This window comes from Aythya ferina, assembly GCF_964211825.1.
Source record: "Aythya ferina genome assembly, chromosome: 1".
Lineage (NCBI taxonomy): Eukaryota > Metazoa > Chordata > Aves > Anseriformes > Anatidae > Aythya > Aythya ferina.
In genome coordinates, this window is record NC_140296.1 from 133826408 (window position 1) to 133844724 (window position 18317).

An 18317-nucleotide genomic window follows, 5' to 3' on the forward strand; every position below is an offset into this window, starting at 1 on the left:
TTAGACAGATAAATCCTTCTGATGAATCCCAGAGACTGAGAATCACATTACTGAAAGAACAGTAAGAAAGAAAGAAAGAACTGAAATCACATTACTGAATAGGTCCTTGCTGCTAATGGTGCAGCATTTGTCGAAAATCTAGTCTCCATTTTCATGCTTACAGGAGATCTACTGCACAAACTTTTGGCACCAAAGAGATTGTGGGAACTATGCCAACATTTTCGTTGTCTAGAAGGCAGCTTTCTCAGACTGGTCAGAATTGGGCTCCAAGTGATATAAGTACACTTATTTTTTTCTGAATATTTTGATTCACTGGAATAGCAACTCGCAGAAAACATTGGCTTTGATGCATTTTCTGTGTTATTTTCTTTCTTTCTTTTTTTTTTTTTTTTTTTTTTTTTTTTTTTTAAGATTGGGAGATTGCAACATGCTGTCATTTTAAGTGAAAATGTTCCTGTTTTTCTATTTCAAGTGATGTGTTGGGTTTTTGTTTGAGATATAAGTTGATCTATAATAGAAAATACTAAAGAATCAAACTCTTAAGTTTTCTGCACAAGAGATTTCCATTAACATGGTTCTTCTTTCCACGTCTTCCCAGTTAATTTTGGTTTCTGAAAATTTTACAGTCTGGGAGGAGCTCTTCCACATAAAGGGGAAAATATTTCTGTGCTGGCTTTAGCAATCCTTCAGGAAGACGAGGGAATTCAGCACCCAGTGGTATAGAATCAGTGGCCCACATATCCCACAGCTGAGCTCCCTATCGCTCATGTTTTAAAACGTTTTCACAATAGCCCGAAGGAAATCTTGCAGTGAAAGCAAACCCCCATGAACTGGAGGCACAGAAGCATTTGTGCAGAGCTCCCTGCGTCTCCCTAACCACCCGGCTGCGAGCAGGCAGGTGACTGCAAGATGCTGCCCTCGTATTTAAAGGGGTTTTGCTGCTCCTACAGGCTGAAATTCAGACCTCTCCTTTCCAATCTCGCAGTGTCTGCACCGAGCATGGCTTTTGTTGACCAGAGGGTTTTGGCCCATGGAAAAGAAATGAAAAACTGAAGCTGGCATTTGGATGGCAGACACAAGGAACACTTGGTGCTGCTCTAAAAGCATGAGACCTTCAAAGTATTTCAGCTTTTTTTAATGGCTTTGTGAGTTTGAACTTCAAAACAAGAGTTCAAACTAAGAGAGGATGAACATAAGCAAGTAGGAAATCTCACCCTGGGCTTATTCTGGTGCACTTACTCCTACTTGCATGCCTCAAACACCTCATACAGGCCATTGTCAGGCCGGCTAACAGGGCTGCAGGACCTTCACTCTGACCCATTCTAGCACACCTTTCCCCAAACACTGCAGTTTAAATACACAAAAATATTTACACCACCATCCACATAAGGTACCCTAAGGTAGGCTCTATGTATGTAACAAAACTAGCTCAGCGGCAGGTTGAACAGTTTGAGATCGGCACCGAGGCAGTCGCATGCTGCAGCGGGGCTGGGGATGGTAGCAGACGGGGGTTTTCCTGCGTGGAGGTACTCGAGGTACCCGAGGGAGCCGCCAGGAGCCGGCATCCCTCATGAGGGCGGCTGACTGGGCGCGGGCGGCGCCTGCAGCCCCCTGCCGTACAAAGACAGCCCCTAGGGAGCGCAGTCAACGTGGCGGGCAGGGAGGGTTGAGTATCCCTCCCCACTCCACTCACCCAGCCAGCAAACCCAGCCATGATCACCACCAGGCGGCAAGCGCTCGCTAGGAAACCTGTGGCGACCCAGACCGAGCGCCTGCCCAAATATGCAGCTGTTCAGGTCTCTGGCTGAAGGGAGTGCTTCAGCGTGTCGCTGCCAGTGGTGTATCACAGAGATACTGCCTGCGTGAGGTACGAGCGGGGGGGAGGATCTGATAAGCCTGGTGGCTGAGCTCAAGGAGGAGGTGGAGAGATTAACGACCATCAAGGAGTGTGAGCAGAAGTCAGACTGCCAGAGTCACTCCCTGCCATGCCTAAGAGAAAGGCACCAGGGTTACACACTCCAAATAGTGGTGGACCGCCTGCCCTGTCACTGTCGGGCAGAGGGAGGTGACCTGAGAGAGGAGAGGAATGGAAACAGGTCCCTGCTAAGCGTCTCAGGTGAGCTCCGTCCCTAGCCACCTCACCTACCCACGTGCCCTTACGCAATAGGTTTGAGGCCCTGGAGCTTGAGGGACAGTGTGATGAGGATGTGGGGGAAAGGCTAGGGCAAGGAATTCGACTCCACACCTCAAGACTTCCTCCAACAAGAAGGAAAGAAGCATGATGGTTGTAGGCGACTCCCTTCTGAGGGGAACAGAGGGCCCCATATGACAGCCAGAATATATATAGCAAATTCTTACTGCCTACCTGGCACCTGGGTCAGGGACATCACCAGGAAACTGTGACTTAGTTCACCTCTCCGATTATTACCCCTTAGTGATAGTTCAGGCTGGCAGCGATGAAATTGCTGAGAGAAGCCTGCAGGCTATCAAAAGGGGCTTCAGGGGATTGTGGCAGTTACTGGAGTGAGTGGGTGCGCAGGTGGTGTTTTCCTCTGTCCCTTCTGTGTAAGGAGGGATATTGAGTGGACCTGGAAGACCCAGCTGATTAACACATGCCTGGGAGGCTGGTGCTGTCACAGGAATTTTGTTTATTTGACCATGGGAAGGTTTACTTGGTGCCTTGGCCTGATGGCTGCCGATGGGTCCCACGTGTCCCAAACTTTTGGGCCCCTCAATACAAGAAGAACATTGAAACCCTGCAACATATCCAGGGCTACGAAGCTGGTGAAGGGCATGAAACACAAGTCCTGTGGGGAGCAGCTGAGGGAACTGGCGTCGTTTAGTCTGGAGAAGAGGAGGCTCAGGGGAGACCTTATTTCTTTCTCACAGCTGCTTGAAAGGAAGGTGTGGGGAGCTGGGGGTCAGCCTCTTCTCACAGGTTACTAGTGATAGGAATAGAGGGAATGGCCTCAAGTTGCACCAGGGGAGGTTTAGGCTGGAAATTAAGGGACATTTCTTCTCAGAAAGAGTAATCAGGCATTGGAACAGGTTGCCCAGGGAAGTGGTGGAGTCACTGTCCCTGGGGACGTTCAAGGAAAGGTTGGACCTGGCGCTTAGGGACATGCTTTAGTGGGTGATGTTGGTGGTAGGGGGATGGTTGGACCAGGTGATCTTGGAGGTCTTTTCCAACCTTAATCATTCTATGATTCATTTGAATTTTGTTTACAGTGTCTAGCAAACTGCATACGTGGCAGAAATGAAACGAAACAAAATAAAACAAAACAAAAGCAAACAATAAAACAGTCTGAGTACCTTTTCACAGTGTAACGACCAAGAAAGGCTACGAGTACAAACCTGGCAGTGGTGGGATTTTAGAAGGTAGGCATTCACCTGCTGCACTAGTAATCTTAAAGGAGCATTTATAAATCACCGTAGGAGAAATCTTTGAACTCAGAGGTCTATGCGTTCTTCAGTTTTCTTTCTTATTCCTGAGGTCCTAATTTAGACAGACATAAAGCAGCCAAAATATGGGAATTCCCAGATGGCATTAATTTGCCGTGAAGTTGGTGAACCAAGCCAAAGTCTTAAGACTGCAAGCACTGGAAAGCTACCTAATGTCATTTAACGGTTTGGCATTAAACCAGAGCTTTACAACAGCTTATTGACAAAAGTGGTCTTTATTACTTCATAAATGTTGAAACTAACAAAAAAAAATTCCTCAAACTTATCTTCCTTACAGGAGTATGAATGCAATAATATTAATATATTATTATATTTTATATTTATATATGTATTAAATGTATATATATAATTATATTAACAGTAAACATTTTCCCTGTTGATCTGAGAAGAGAGAAAGTTATCATCTGAAGCTCTTCATCATACTACTCTCAGCAGCTGCAGCATGTTAAGTCTCCAGAGCAAAGTCTCCACACACGATTCCCCTCCTTCTTAAAAGCAGTGTAATCTCTGAGTACCAAAGTGGAGCATGGATAGATAACCAAGTCTCCCAAAGAACAAATTAATCCTGCTGTGCTCAGAGGGGCATCCTAGCCTCAGAAAGAATGGGGGGAGAATAAACGTAAGACACACAGTCAGGATCACACTTTGAGGATCAGAGATTGATGACCCAAGGTGGGAACTTCATGTGAAGAAAGCTACTAGGAGCTACTAGGAGCTCTTTCCTTGGCACCAGCTTTGCACAGACTCATCCTATTGCACTTTTTATGCCAGTGCACATACCTGGATAAAATCCACTCACCTCAACAGTACTCAAAGTGCTCTACTAATTTGAACATATTGTAGAATCATAACCAGGTAATAACTAACTCCTATTACATTTTCACTTCTTGTCAAGCTAGTCTTCTTTCTCAAGGAAAAGGGAGTTTTTAAACACCATTTTACTTACCACTATATAAGCAATTTTTAATAGAACAGTATGCTGTTTGCCTTATCCTTCTACTGCAGAAGACAACCATAGATATTGAGCAAGGAAAAGAAAAAAAAAATCTGTTATCTATCAGCAACTTAGGGCTAATAGGTGACCTTTTTTTTCCTTCAAGTTGTAATTTCATTAAGTGCTGATTAATAAATTGCATTGTAATAAATTTGATATCCCTCTGCAAACTTACATGTAAACTCTGTTCCAGTTTATTTGTGGAACAAATATTTTCCTAACATAAAAAATACCAGAGCAATTGTTAAAAAAAAATAATAAAAAAGAAAAAAGTTTTGTGAAACCATTAAACAGTACATTAAGAAAAAATATTACAACGATGGAGAAATGCATTGTTTCCAATAGCAGCACAATACAGCTAATACAGCTTGTGGCACTATACAAAGTGGCAATAAAAGACTATCAGTATTGGCCAAATGCTTCTAGCTTGTAATCTTAGCTCTGTAAACAGACCAGAGACTGATCCAAAGCCAGCTCAAGAGGAATCTTAACAAATAAAGTCCTTGTTCAAAACACATAGCTCTAGGTAATATTTTATGGTCTGTGGAATGTCGTATCAACACTCATCTCAGTGACTCAAGGATTTTTCTGCATTTATATAATACAAACTGTGATGTGTTCAGGAAATGTTTAAGTAGGTTTTAAAATAATTATAATTCATCTCATTTAAAATCTTATTTGGTTAGTATCAAATTATATTTCCTCTTTCAGATTGCAAAATTAACTACAGATTAAGCATATTATCCAGGATTATATTTCCTGTGCAACAGTAATAAGACTTATTCTCAGTTCTCTTTTGGTAAAGTCATGTCATAATTAATGTCATGTCAATAATTAAAGTCATGTCATGTCATTCTCTGTAACATACAGCAGCAGCAGAATATAGCCTGAAGAAGCCCATTTTCCACCACCTGCATCTTAAAAAGAGCTTATTTATCCAGAATGTTCAAAAATAGAATTCCTAAATGCCAGAGCTTGTATGATGAATGAATGTTTCTCCCTTTGTGTACAGAAGGCATCTTCCAAAACTTTGTCTCTCACCGCAGAAATCCAAAAGACTGTTACTTTTTAAAAGGTGTTTAAGAACCGGGGATTTTTAGTCATACCTATTTTTCTTTGATTTTAGCACAAAGATGTTAACCATTTCAGGGTGTGTGACCCTGTTTTCAGTTATTGATATTGGTCTCAAAAGAAGCTGTGTACTTTCTCTTCAGACCTCAAGTTTCAAAGAATATGCAGCAGTTCACATTTACAACAATACCTTACTGACAATGCAAGGCATGATCATAGAATCATTAAGGTTGGAAAAAAAACTTCCAAGATCACCTGGTCCAACCATCCCCCTACCACCAACATCACCCACTAAAGCATGTCCCTAAGCGCCAGGTCCAACCTTTCCTTGAACGTCCCCAGGGACAGTGACTCCACCACTTCCCTGGGCAACCTGTTCCAATGCCTGATTACTCTTTCTGAGAAGAAATGTCTTAACACATAACACATACCTGAAAATCCTACCCTTAACACATACCTGAAATCCTACCAAGAGTAAGGAAAAATATGAAGTGGTTTCAGAAAACTCAGTTCCTTAGTCTGACAGGGACTAGTTAAGGGAGGTTCAGTAGTACAGAAATACAATACCAATTCCTTCCAATGCTTTAGCTACTTAGAGATGAAATACTACGTACCTAAAATGACCATGGAGATAGAATAGGAAGTAAGCCTTTATTACTGAGGAAGTTTTTCAAAGCTTATATTTTTCTCCAGGAAACAGAGCTACATGTAAAAGGACTAAGGTAATCATCTGAACACCTCTAGAGAATTAAAAATAAAGTGCAGTGCTGAGGGACAAGACAAAAATGCGATGACCCTTAGGATTCCAAGCAACACCAGCAGTCATCTCACCAGCATCACCAGATCCTGTATTTTATGCAGAAATTCTCTCACCTTTCCATTTCTATTGCAGTCAGCTGGAGGTTTGCCTTTCACATGCAGTGAGGCTGCTGTTTCAATCCTGCCTCATTTTTTCTCTTTCTGTTAAAATTCACTCAATACTCACAGGATGGCACAGTGTCACAGCTCTAATAGATGAGAAATGGCCTTGAACATCTGTATTTGTGTGCTGAAAATGGGCATCAGCAGATACTTTGTATTAGAGAATGTAAATGAATGACATCAACACAAACCAGAATTTCTTTCTTGTTCTGCTTTAACAGGCTTCAGCCAAAGTCACCTTAAGATTCACTTGCTGAACTATGTGCTATAGACAACTTCTGGTTCAATGTCAGGACCTTCATTTTCATTCTGCTGGCTTATCATAAATCTTGAATACTCAAGTCATGGAAGCAGCCTTCAAAAAGGGCTTATATTACAACAGTCTGTATGAAGTGGAGTGTCTGTGTTATTCTCAGAGCATGCAGAGTTGGGCTCTATCTCGTCTCTTACCCAGAGCACCCATAAGCTTCCTAACATTCACAAGTTGTGAGTTCTGCAAACAAGCCAAAACACTGTCAGCAGATACACACTCCAAACTGTTATCTACCAAAAAAAAAAGGTATTTTCTAGCAGTACTGCATTTATTAGTATCAGAGGTCTACACAAAACTTAAAAAGAATGACTACCTTGTGGTCAGGGTGGTTGCCCTATCTTCCTTGTCTCTTCTGTAGTTCACCACCCGAAAAAAAACACCTTCCCTTTAGTATGCTTAGCAGAGTGTCCCACAACATTTTTGTTTCCATCCTTTCAGGTGTACGTGGTTTGGGATTTCAAGGTAGTTTCTCCACTGATATTATTACTGGGAGCTACGTTAACTATATATATTTTTAAAAAAAATCAATTTCAAATCTATTCTGCAGGCAAACTCTGAGGAAAATCATGAAATTATTTGTGTCACTTGTTCATTCTATACCTTTGTAGGCTGTTTCAGAAGATGAAAGCCTCAAATATGTCTTTCACTGTCAAACATCACCACTGAATTTTATATGGCTTTTGGTGGCAAAAATGTTCAGTACAGATTGTGGACTGCAAATATGAGAAGTTGCTATAGGTCACAATTTCAAAAAAATGCTGGAAGTAGGACCAACTTTAGAGGATTTAATTTTCTAGGAAAAAAAAAAATCATCACTCTGCAGGCATCCCTTTTAAAGTTTTGCTCCTTTCAGCTATTCCAGCTTGAGCACTCAGAAACTGCATGACTGCAGAACAAAGAGTTTTCAAAAGCCAGTGGGATTTTGATATAGTGAATCTATCCAACCTAGGTAACAGATTACTAAGGCAGCTAGAGGAGGCAGCATCATTCTTTTATTTTTTTCTGGTTTTGGACATTTTTCTGGAGAAACTAAAAAAAAAAAAAAAAAAAAGACATTTCATTCTTGTTTTCATTTCATGCCTTTTAAGTTATGAAAAGCAGAGACTACATAGAGGCTTCACCATTACCAGTAACAACCTTCAAACCTCCAGCATGGAATATCAATCACAGCTGTCTGCATATTGATCCATATCCATGTTACATGCCCCAGTGTTACCTCAGGCAACACACAATCTGGCAATTTTCTGGAGATGATCGTAGGAAAGAGATTCAGCCCAGTGCTTGGCAGGAGCTTAACTGTCCTTGTTCCTAGCAATCTCATGTAAGCTTGGAAATCTGCAGCCAGTCAGCACAACAAGCATTTTTCCCAGTCTTATGAAGTGACTTAAGGTGTAAATTTTCCTATCAGGAAGGATGGGATGTACCCATTCAAGTAGAGTTGTTGTTCCTTTGATTTTTGCACCATGACTGTTTTAACAGGCTGCCCGTTATCAGCAATAAATATGAAAACCGCTCTCATTAGAATGATAAGTATTTTTTTTCCAAACTTTCCTTGTTAGTTTGCATGAACGCTTTATGGGTTTGCTAAAATGCAGTTTTGAGATCAGATTTGCAAAATTACTTAGGAGGCCATTAGAGTTTTAAGTTACAGAAGTAGTTGAAATACTTGATTTACATAAAAAAAGATGAAACGCCTGATCTTAGATATTTTCTAAATCTCCCCAGATATCCTTCTGCTTCTTTAGGAAACTAAGTGAACCAATGTTGTTCCTTCTTTCCAAAATAGGTCCTAGCAGCAAGGCATAGGCTGCTAGGCAACATCAAATTGTCTTGATTTTTTTCCTGACTCTACAGCACACAGTTTGTTCGTTTCATTTTACAGGAAGTTGAATGACAGAGACCAAATAACTCTTCCAAGTCACACACTGAAGCAGTGTTGGAGCTGAGTACGAACCTGGCCCTCAAGTGCATGCGATGCCAGAGACAGCCACATGGAGTTTTCCCTGACATTTTCTGATAAGGAGTGAATCCAATAGAAAAATCCAATTAAAATTGAAAACCATTCACGTGCAATATCCTGCTTCATTACTAAGGTGCTGTAATTACAAGTAGCACTGAATTCATTCGCTGGTTGAACATTAATTATAGTTTTACTCTACTGCAGTTCAGAAAAAAACATCAAGCTTCATTACATTGAAAATGGATACCAAGTGGTCTGATTGCAATTCATTTTTTATTTATTACCCTTCCAGCTGCTTTTTAAAGGAGATTGGTTTAGTACAAATGGGAAGTTTCTCTATTCTCACACTTGACAGAAAGGTTGCTTGCTATATCATATATTTCTTTCTTTCTTTCAAGGTTTAAGACCACTTTCCACTGAATGCAAGTTCCCAAAAATAAAAACAACCTCCTCTCCAGCATCTGCATGGAACACACCAACAAAATTCAGGATCAGAGGAATGGCAGAAAACGATCGTCATACCTCCTTTTTCCTAAGTAAGCTGGGCTTTGCATCTGGATAGCATCACTAATGACACACTGCCATTACAATGTTCCTAATAAAGTACTGTTGTAGCCGAAGATTTCTTAGAGATCAAAGTAGATGACATTTTTTCAAACTACAAACTGGTTGTGCATAAGGAAGTTGCTGCTGTCCTTGCCCTAAGCTGGCTTTGTACTAGGTTAGAATACCCTAAACATCACACAACTTTGTTTTCCATTTTGAAAAGACCCATGAAACGGACAGATGCCAGAAAGAGAGTGGGTTTTTAATACCAAAATTAAGACTACATAATCTGTCATGTGGATCCCAAATGGAGACAATCCAAAAAGGTGTCAGTGGCTTCACAAGATACCTTTCCGTGGGTTTAATTATGGATGTTTTAAAACCCTCAGAAAAACATGTTAAAACAAAGCAACATAAAAGCCATTTGTATGATAAGAATTTTATACATGAAGTAAGCATTGACAATTCAAAACCAAGGAAATATCAGTGCTGTGTTCTCTTAGTACTTTGGCACCTGGGGAGTCAGTTCAAAGCTATGTGCTGTAAACAATTTTTTCATTCATTTATAACATGGGGCTGTAAAATGTTCGCTGGATCAAACTGCAGCATAGCAGCAAACACTGAAAGCAGCATGTATTACTAGAAACAACAACAAAATGGACTTCGCTCTAAAATTCTCTTACTATTTCTAATGTGATAGCTTTCTGGTACAATTGATATCATTACAAAATTATTCCATTTTAGTTAAACAGCAAAGAAACAAAATTAGATTTTCTGGGTACATTCTGTTCATTTAAGGCATTCAGTTTATGCACAAACATAAAGAGCCCAATACAGAGATGATTTGTTGTCACTGAGGAAGTCTTTAAAAGACGTTTAGATGTAGAGCTTAGGGATATGGTTTAGTGGGGACTGTTAGTGTTAGGTCAGAGGTTGGACTCGATCTTGAGGTCTCTTCCAACCTAGAAATTCTGTGATTCTGTGTGATACTTTGGCCTTGTTCTTAACGCTTCACTCAAAGGATTTGAGTTGCATCCTCTTTGTATTTTTAAGGGCCACCACAATGTGCTCTTCTCTTTCTTTTCAAAGGATTCTCAACAGAGCAGGAAATCCTCCCGTATATCCTGTATATAAACCCTCCACTTTAGTTTGGATATTTGTTGCCATTATCCCTATCAAACACTGATTCAAACACTAGAAGTTGTCTTTTCCTTGTTTAAGATAGTTGCTGAATAGGCTTCTGCAATCTTACTTCATTCTTCGGTTTGGATGGAGGTTTTGAGGTGTTTTGTATACTTTTAAACCTCTTCAGTTTTTTTCCTGTATCTTTAATGGAGAGACAACAGACAGCTGTTATCACCCCTTGAAACACACTTGTGGCTTGCTCTTTAAAGGAACCTATGCTAAATTGTATTCAAACATAAGTTTGACATACATCAAAACCAGGCGATGAGCAACCTCGATGAAAATGCATTTGAACCATGTGAGCAGATGATGAAGTAAGCTGGTTGTTGACCAGTTCTGCAAAGATTTCCAAACTTCATACGGTGAGCAGATACCTTCTTTAACAAACTGGCACAAACATGTTTTCTATGTGAAAGAGTGTACTTGAGTTGAGCAGCCTTATCTTCTGCCCAGTATCACATCCTACTCCAGAACCAAAGGACTAAGAAGAAAGCAATAGCCACCTTGGAACATGTCTTGTGGGGAAATCTACAGTCTGAACAGTTCTTTGCCACCATGTTCATTGTTCCAAAACAAAAGCCCAAATATCTGAGAGGGAAGCAGATTCAGCTGTTTGAGATATTCCAAATTCAACTGCATTTTGAAAAAGGAATAGAAAGAGGATATATGGCCACGTTCTGTGCTGAATGTGCCTGAAAGCCAAGGACTCTTCAGCCATTTTTATTCACAAAGATGAATTATTTGCTCAGGTGATAAAAGAATTTTGGTATGGCAGATGACACAGAGGCATATTTTTCCATTTTATTTTGAACAGGACTGTTCATTTTATTTTGAACAGACTGAAAAATGGCTTGTGGTTCAAAAAAAATGACAATAAATTAACTCTTGATCAGAGAGACTGGAAACAGCCCCCAAAATGATTAAATTAAGCTTTTCCTTTCCCAAGAAATAAGTAATAATAATAACAATAATAATAATAATAATAAAAGCTGCTTTGGCTAAGACAAAAAGAGTATTATAGACAAATTTCCTGTAGTTTCCCTAGAAAAACTAAAGACAATTATTTGGATGATAGTAAGGGTTTAGATTACATATTTTTAAATTCTTTGCAAATTTGGACCGCAGCACCTATGACCATGCTTGCCAGCACTACTTCCTGAGTTCTGATGAGGCTGAATTCTGCATGGAGGTTCCCAGAACAGGACTGTTACACCTTGGGAGAAGAACTGCTGCTGTCCATTTTTCTGAGGTCTTGTAAGCATGTTCCAGTGCTTGTTATTATTATTTTAGCAGATATGGTAAAGCCTCTGTATGAGCAAGTATATACTATTGTCTTACTGAATTGCTTTAGTAATCCAGGAAGAGTGACACTATGCATCTTAGGCTACCAAAGCTTTTCAGTAGGTAACTATAGAGGTCATGTGCAAATTGTTCTTAACATGAAGCAAGGATAATGTTTATATGTAGTAATAAGTTGCATTATGAAGATCTCCAGGTGGACAGGTGGAAATTGCTCAAACAGTGTTCCACACATTCACTTCAAGAAAACATGAGGTACTAAGGTCTTCAACAACCAGAGTTTTTCTTCATCTTTTTTCTTAAACTGAATGTTATAGATACTAGATGAGTTGAGATTGAAGCCTCTTAGCTTTTGTAGGTGGCATTGTACAACTGACAGCCATTGAAATTTATGAGGATGCTTTTCTTTAGCTCAGGGAAAAAAAAAAAAAAAAAAAAAAAAAAAAAAAAAAAAGGCAGAATAAATCTGGGCTCAAAATAAATGCCACAATGACAAAGCAGATTTCCTAAAAAATGGGACAGTGAGTAGCAGTGGTGAAACAGGAGTGTTCTCTTTGTACCTAAAGATCTTCATCAGTGCTGGTGGTTCCCTTCACACTGATGTTGAACGAAGACACGCTGTAGCCATACATACCACACAAAAGTACAAAATTACCACACCAGGCCCACTCTGTGGTCTAGGAGCAGCTCTGCAAAATGAAACATGGAAAGCAGTAGGTAGAGAGGGCAGTTCTTTGAAATAGGGTGCATACAAAAATGGAAATATTTACAGAAAAATGAAGATGTTTACAGAAAAATCTTGGAGATCCAGGTGTGGGATGAGCTAAAGTTGAAAAAAATTGTAATGGCAGAAATACTGAGGAGTACATCAGAAAAAGTGTCAAGGAAAAAAAATGTTCCTGTTTAAAGCTGTGTTAAGCTATTGAGTATAAATAGGGGTGAACATAATGGGAGATCGGTCCCTGCACTAGAATGAGTGAGTGGTGGTTGCTTCCTGCTGCTTTTTGTAACAGTAAAACTAAAACTGTGGTATGAAATAATAACAATAACAATAACAATAACAATAACAATAACAATAACAATAATAATAATAATAATAAAATAACATAGGAGAGAGGGGAAGAGGAAAGGTGATTTTCTACTTCCTTCACCAAGAAAAAGTTAACAGCATATCCACAAGGAGTATGGGAAGATGGTCCAAAGTGTTTTCCCCAGTAGGAAAAGTAGAAGAGTTCAGCTAGTTGCTCAGCTATCTCTATGTTTTTTCAAGATGTGCATATTGTACCTTTAAAAATCATCCTTTATTACATAGAGGATTTACCCTTCATTTTTAGAGATGTTTTCTACAGCTTTGATCTAATTAAAATGTTTTTCCTTCAGAGGCCAAGTTAAAGAAAGCCTCACTAAACCAAAAAAATAAAGATCCACCTACATTAAATATCATATTTTATGTCTGTATATACAAGTCACAATATCAATAGTAAAGTTTTTAGTAAGTGAACTCCTATATTTCATAGAAGATCACATCTAAATATGAGCCTTCCTGTAAGAAATAGTAATTTATAAAGAAGTCACCTTAACTATTGTAATGTTTCCATTTATTATATTTCTCAAACTGCTGGTTTTTTTTTCTGTTGGCCTTGAGTAGAATACATTTCCTAACTTTGAGAGATAATAAGTTTAAATAAAGGTGTGTATATAATGGATTTGTAACAGAAACTCCACATTTATAACCCTATATAACCTCCTGATAAAGACACAATTGATTACTGAAAGAGTCCCTAAGTTTCTAAGCCCATTCATAGCATGCAGGTAATCTTTCCACCTTGGACAAATTGAGGCCAGAAGGGACCTTGGGAGAGAATGACTTCCTCCAGAGCCCTAACCGAAAGTGGAGTAGATCCCACCTGTCTGAGATGCAGGGACTTTGACCAAATCTCTTCAGCAAGGCTGAGGTCCACATCCAGTCACAAAAGAACCTTTGAGCCATGACTTTCCTCTCATCACAGTAAGGGAACCTTTGCTTCCTCATTTCTGTAGCTTAATATAACAAATGCCTCTTGAATTACAGAGAAAAAGCTTAGCTTATCTACTTCCAGTTACAAACAAGGGATTTATGTTTTGCAAATCACATGCTTTTCTTTCAGCCCTAAAGGTAACTGCTGCCAGGCACAGCAGCCTTATGAGAAAAAAAAAAAAACTTCACTCTCTGTGTAAAACAGTTATTTAAAAGGAACATCCTGCCCTGGTTGGTCTCCAAGCAGCTAGAAACAATGGTATTTTCTCTTTCACAAACTGCATGCAATTTGCACAAGCTCTGAAGCACACTTCAATGCTGTGAGACCTCTGGGAGCGAAGAGAAAAACTTTGATGGCAAGGTAATTAGTGCAGACTGCCAAGTTTGAATATGGGCACTTGGAAGTGCAACAGAAATCTTCCAGTGTCCCACAACTTTTGCTGTCCTTTGTCAAAAGGTTATTGGCTGCTGTGGGGGTGCTCATCTAGATGTTACTTACTGTACAAAATACCACTAAAATTGCAGGATTTTTGTTCCCCTTGCAAGTTTTCATGATGCAAGCACATGAAATTAATTGTGAACAACTTATCCATGTCTGTTTAATTTTATCTGAGTTTATTTTAATCTGAATTTCTTTTTCCCTCCTGAAGGAAGAAAGCATGGATCACTACAGTCATTAAACCCCCAAAATAAGACAGCTGAAACAAAGTCAGCCTTTGAAAGAGCAGAGAGAAGAGCCCTTTGTTGCCAACATGAGTGATGGAGCAGACTTGTCAAGCCTTCTTGCATTGCAATTACCTGCTGTTTGGCTTGCCTTCATCACCTGCTGCACATCAGTGAACAGTCCAACACTTAATGTTTGACTTTTTGAATGCTCTATTTTCCTGAGCAGTGATACGTTGCAATAAAATGATTGAAAAAATAGAAACTACCATGTAAAGAGAAAGAACATAGCACACATGTACCAAGCTCAACATGCCAGCTACATACTTTTCCTTCAGCATTTAATTTCTTCACGCAGCACCAAGAAACCCAGGTGGGTATGTCACCTTTTTCACATACAGTCTTAGCTGCATAAAAAATTGATAATCCTAGTGCTGGCATTGATGCAGAACTTTTAAGTAAATACAGCAGAGTTGATGTAAGTAAGTCTTGGCATGCTGAGTACTACCCAGTTCCTATTGCCTAAATTGTTATGTAGCAAATAACCAAAGCATGTAGATGTTAAAAGGTAGCTAAAATAGCAAAGCATAAATGTGTTCTTGAGAACTGGAATTAATACATTTTGGTCTTGAATATGTATACTGGGGAGACATGAAAAAACAACAAGGAACAGGCTCTTCTTCTTGATGCCCTTTTCAATAAATTCTTGCAATGGCATTTCACAGAAGATAACAGCAAGGGTTGCATTCTTCTGTCAGCAAGCTTTATTTTTGCCAGTGGAACAGATTGCAATTGACAGGTGAGAAAAGTGATCCTTATAACCATTATATATCTGAGTAATTCAATTTTCTGGTGATTAATTTAGTACTTCAGTGGTTACCAGACCAACATAGCACCTGCTAATTATATACCTGAAATTCCCTTTACATTAAAGAAGTAAGCCTTTCCCTTTAGGTTTATGAAGGCAGCTGACACAAAGGCAACAAGTGAGTCAGGAAAAGGTCAAAATGACATCTGAGTCGGTAAGGATCAGAACATTATACCTGCCATTAAGTACCACATGCAAAAAAAAAAAAAGGAAGGGAAGGGTAGAGGGAAGAGAAGGGAAGGGAAAGCACAAAATACAGCAGCAGGAGCATAAGGATCACAATCATTAAGCTGTGGAAGACAGAAATAGAAATAAAACAGTGGAATCATTATTTGTGCACTGCGCAGTCAGGGCAGGATTGTTGTTCTCTTCATTTTTTGCTGAGCCCTTTCTGAAGTTCCATTTTTAATATCTCTGGTGCGAGGTTTTCTTCCGGAAGTGCATTCTAGGGGCTCAAAGATTCTGCTCTTAAAAACAGTCAGCTTGCCAATCCAAGCAGGTATCAAGATGGATGTAAACTTTGGATATTGTTTGTTCCTTGGCCTGGTATATGATGCAAATGTTTAAAACAGATACCAGTTTGGTCTCCTGGATATCAACAACTGCACGAACGATTTAACAGGTGATTAAGACGAGCAGCGTCTGATCTCATGTAAACTCCCTAAAGCTGTTTGGGAAAGTACTTACCAGACATATGTCTCAACTGTCTACCACCCTTTTCTAACTCACTTCTTATACAGCTACTGCAAAATCCCTGTGTTTATCATCTCAGCATACCTGGAGGGTCACTCGGACACCAACCCATTAGAGCAAAACAGGAGATCAACCTCAGGACTGCAAAGTCCGACATCTGAACTAGCGGAGAACATCTTTAGAGGAACTACATGCAATATTGGCTTTTCTTGGTTCTTTAAAAGATAAGCATTTTGAAAGGGTCTGCAGGACTGGGGGAGCTCTAAAGACAATTCCGATTCAAATTAAATAATAGGCTAGCTTTTAATGGAAATGATCATCTAACCCAATCTGGAAAACCCACAAAAGTATAAGCCACCTGCCTTCTTTCTCTCTTTAGGTGCCACTTTCTCTGACATCCAGTTTTCCTGTTTCCTTACACATGTGCTAAAGCAGGCACTGAGATATTTGGAATGGAGACTGACAAATGCTTACAAGGTTGGTGAATAGCTCTTTCCTTTGAACCCTCATCAGCGGATTTTTGAATCTTCATCAAATTTGTGCTCAAAGGCTGAGCACTTTGTGTTGGCTGGGACTCAGTGCATTACTGTGGAAATGATTTAAAATACTCAGAAGCATTTTAACAGTCTGGTCATTTCTTCTCACTATGAAATCACAAATCCATAAGTCGTGTGTCCTACTAATGAAAAGAAATGGGCACTGACTTAAGTCACTTGTACATTTGCAATTCTCAGAATAGCTTATTGCAATTATTTAATACTGATAACAGTACTTCAGAAAGATTACATTTTATCGTTATATTCTCCCACTGCAATAGTTCTTTGAAAAGCTTATTTCAAAACAGAACTGTTAGTGGTACTGCATTTTATTTTATTAGAATGTCTGCACTTCTGAAAAATAGGTACTTTAGAATCTAAAAAAAAAATCAGATCATCATAATATTCCAAAAATACACACCATACATGTAAGTACTGCAAGCAAAAATTTACTCCTTACAACGGGCATGGTTCTCTTTACTGGCCTATTAAAAAATATTAATAAAAGCTGGTATACATAATACAGAAGCTGAAGACATGGAAACAGTCAAACATCTGGAATAGATCCTGTGCCTACAGTCAATTTGAGAAACATGAGGTATAATGCAACTTTGTTACCTCAATGCATTTTCAAAGTAATTATTCTTGAAGCAAATTTGCATCACTATTTAATCATGGGTGACAGGCTTCCCATGATAACAAGCTTCAGGCAATTTATGAAAGAATCTCAGTCTTTCTGCTTTAAAGCATAACAAAGATAAGGAAGATTAGGAGCCAGAGGCGAATATTTCCCTCAGTGGTGTTATATTGCACAGATAATTAAACCAAACAGATTTCTTTGTCTTCATCCACTGACATTAAAGGCTCACAGACAAACTTTCAGGCAATGATGTTTGATACAAGGCTGCTACATGCACATTTCAAGTAGAAGTGACTTGACTGTCAAAGCCATTGAATATTTATAACATTTGGAGGTGTTCCTGATTCAAAAGTTGCAATTGAGAGTTTTACAATGCAAGAAAGACTTTCCAGTAGAAGGCTCTGTACAGTCCTTATCAGAATGAAGATACTGGTATCTTCAGCTGGAAGAAAGGTCAAGAGCAGTGCAAATGACAGTTTAAAAAAAAAAAAAAAAAAAAAAAAAAAGAGAGAGAGAGGGGAAAAAAAAGAAAACCAAACCAAACCAACCAACCAACCAAACAACAACAACAACCAAAGCAGCAAAAATATAAGCATTGCTTTTTGCTGGATGGCTGTTGTTAGGCAGATGGATGTGCATCTGTGCCTTTCCTGTGAGCATAAAAAGAATTGAGAGGAAAACAAAACCAGTAACAGATTTTACAGAACACAAAAAACCTTACAACACAATGAGCAAGCCTTGAGAGAAAGTTATCTGTGAAATGTCCTTAATAGTCATAAAGAGTTGCAGGGAAGAGCTCAAAAGAGCAGTCAGCTAAATCACCTGGTCACTATGGTATGTGCAAAGCTAGAAAATAAGTTCCTGTCTCACGGTAGCAAGTAAAAAGGAGACCAGACCCAGTGTTGTACAAAATCTTGTATTGAGAAGAACATACATTACCAGATGATATTTTGCAGAACTTATTTACATGACCTAATGAGAAGTATTATGAGAAGTTTGTTGTTTCTTAATGTTTAGGCAAGGTACTCAGATCCCCACTTACAAGCATTGCGTATCTAAATGCAAGAATTTACATAAAAAGTGATTCTACTCACACAGAAATAAGTTCTGCATAAGAATTTTTACATAAAAATAATGGAAGCAGATAAA

At 39.1% G+C, this 18317-nt stretch overlaps 1 long non-coding RNA gene across 1 annotated transcript; it reads left to right on the plus strand.

Annotated features, from left to right (window-relative positions):
* Nucleotides 1-1667: 1667 nt before the first annotated feature.
* On the plus strand, nt 1668-12192 carry LOC311429692. The gene is made up of 3 exons (XR_014688346.1): nt 1668-2116; nt 9120-9257; nt 11578-12192. It is a non-coding gene; the product is annotated as an uncharacterized lncRNA (long non-coding RNA).
* Nucleotides 12193-18317: the final 6125 nt, after the last annotated feature.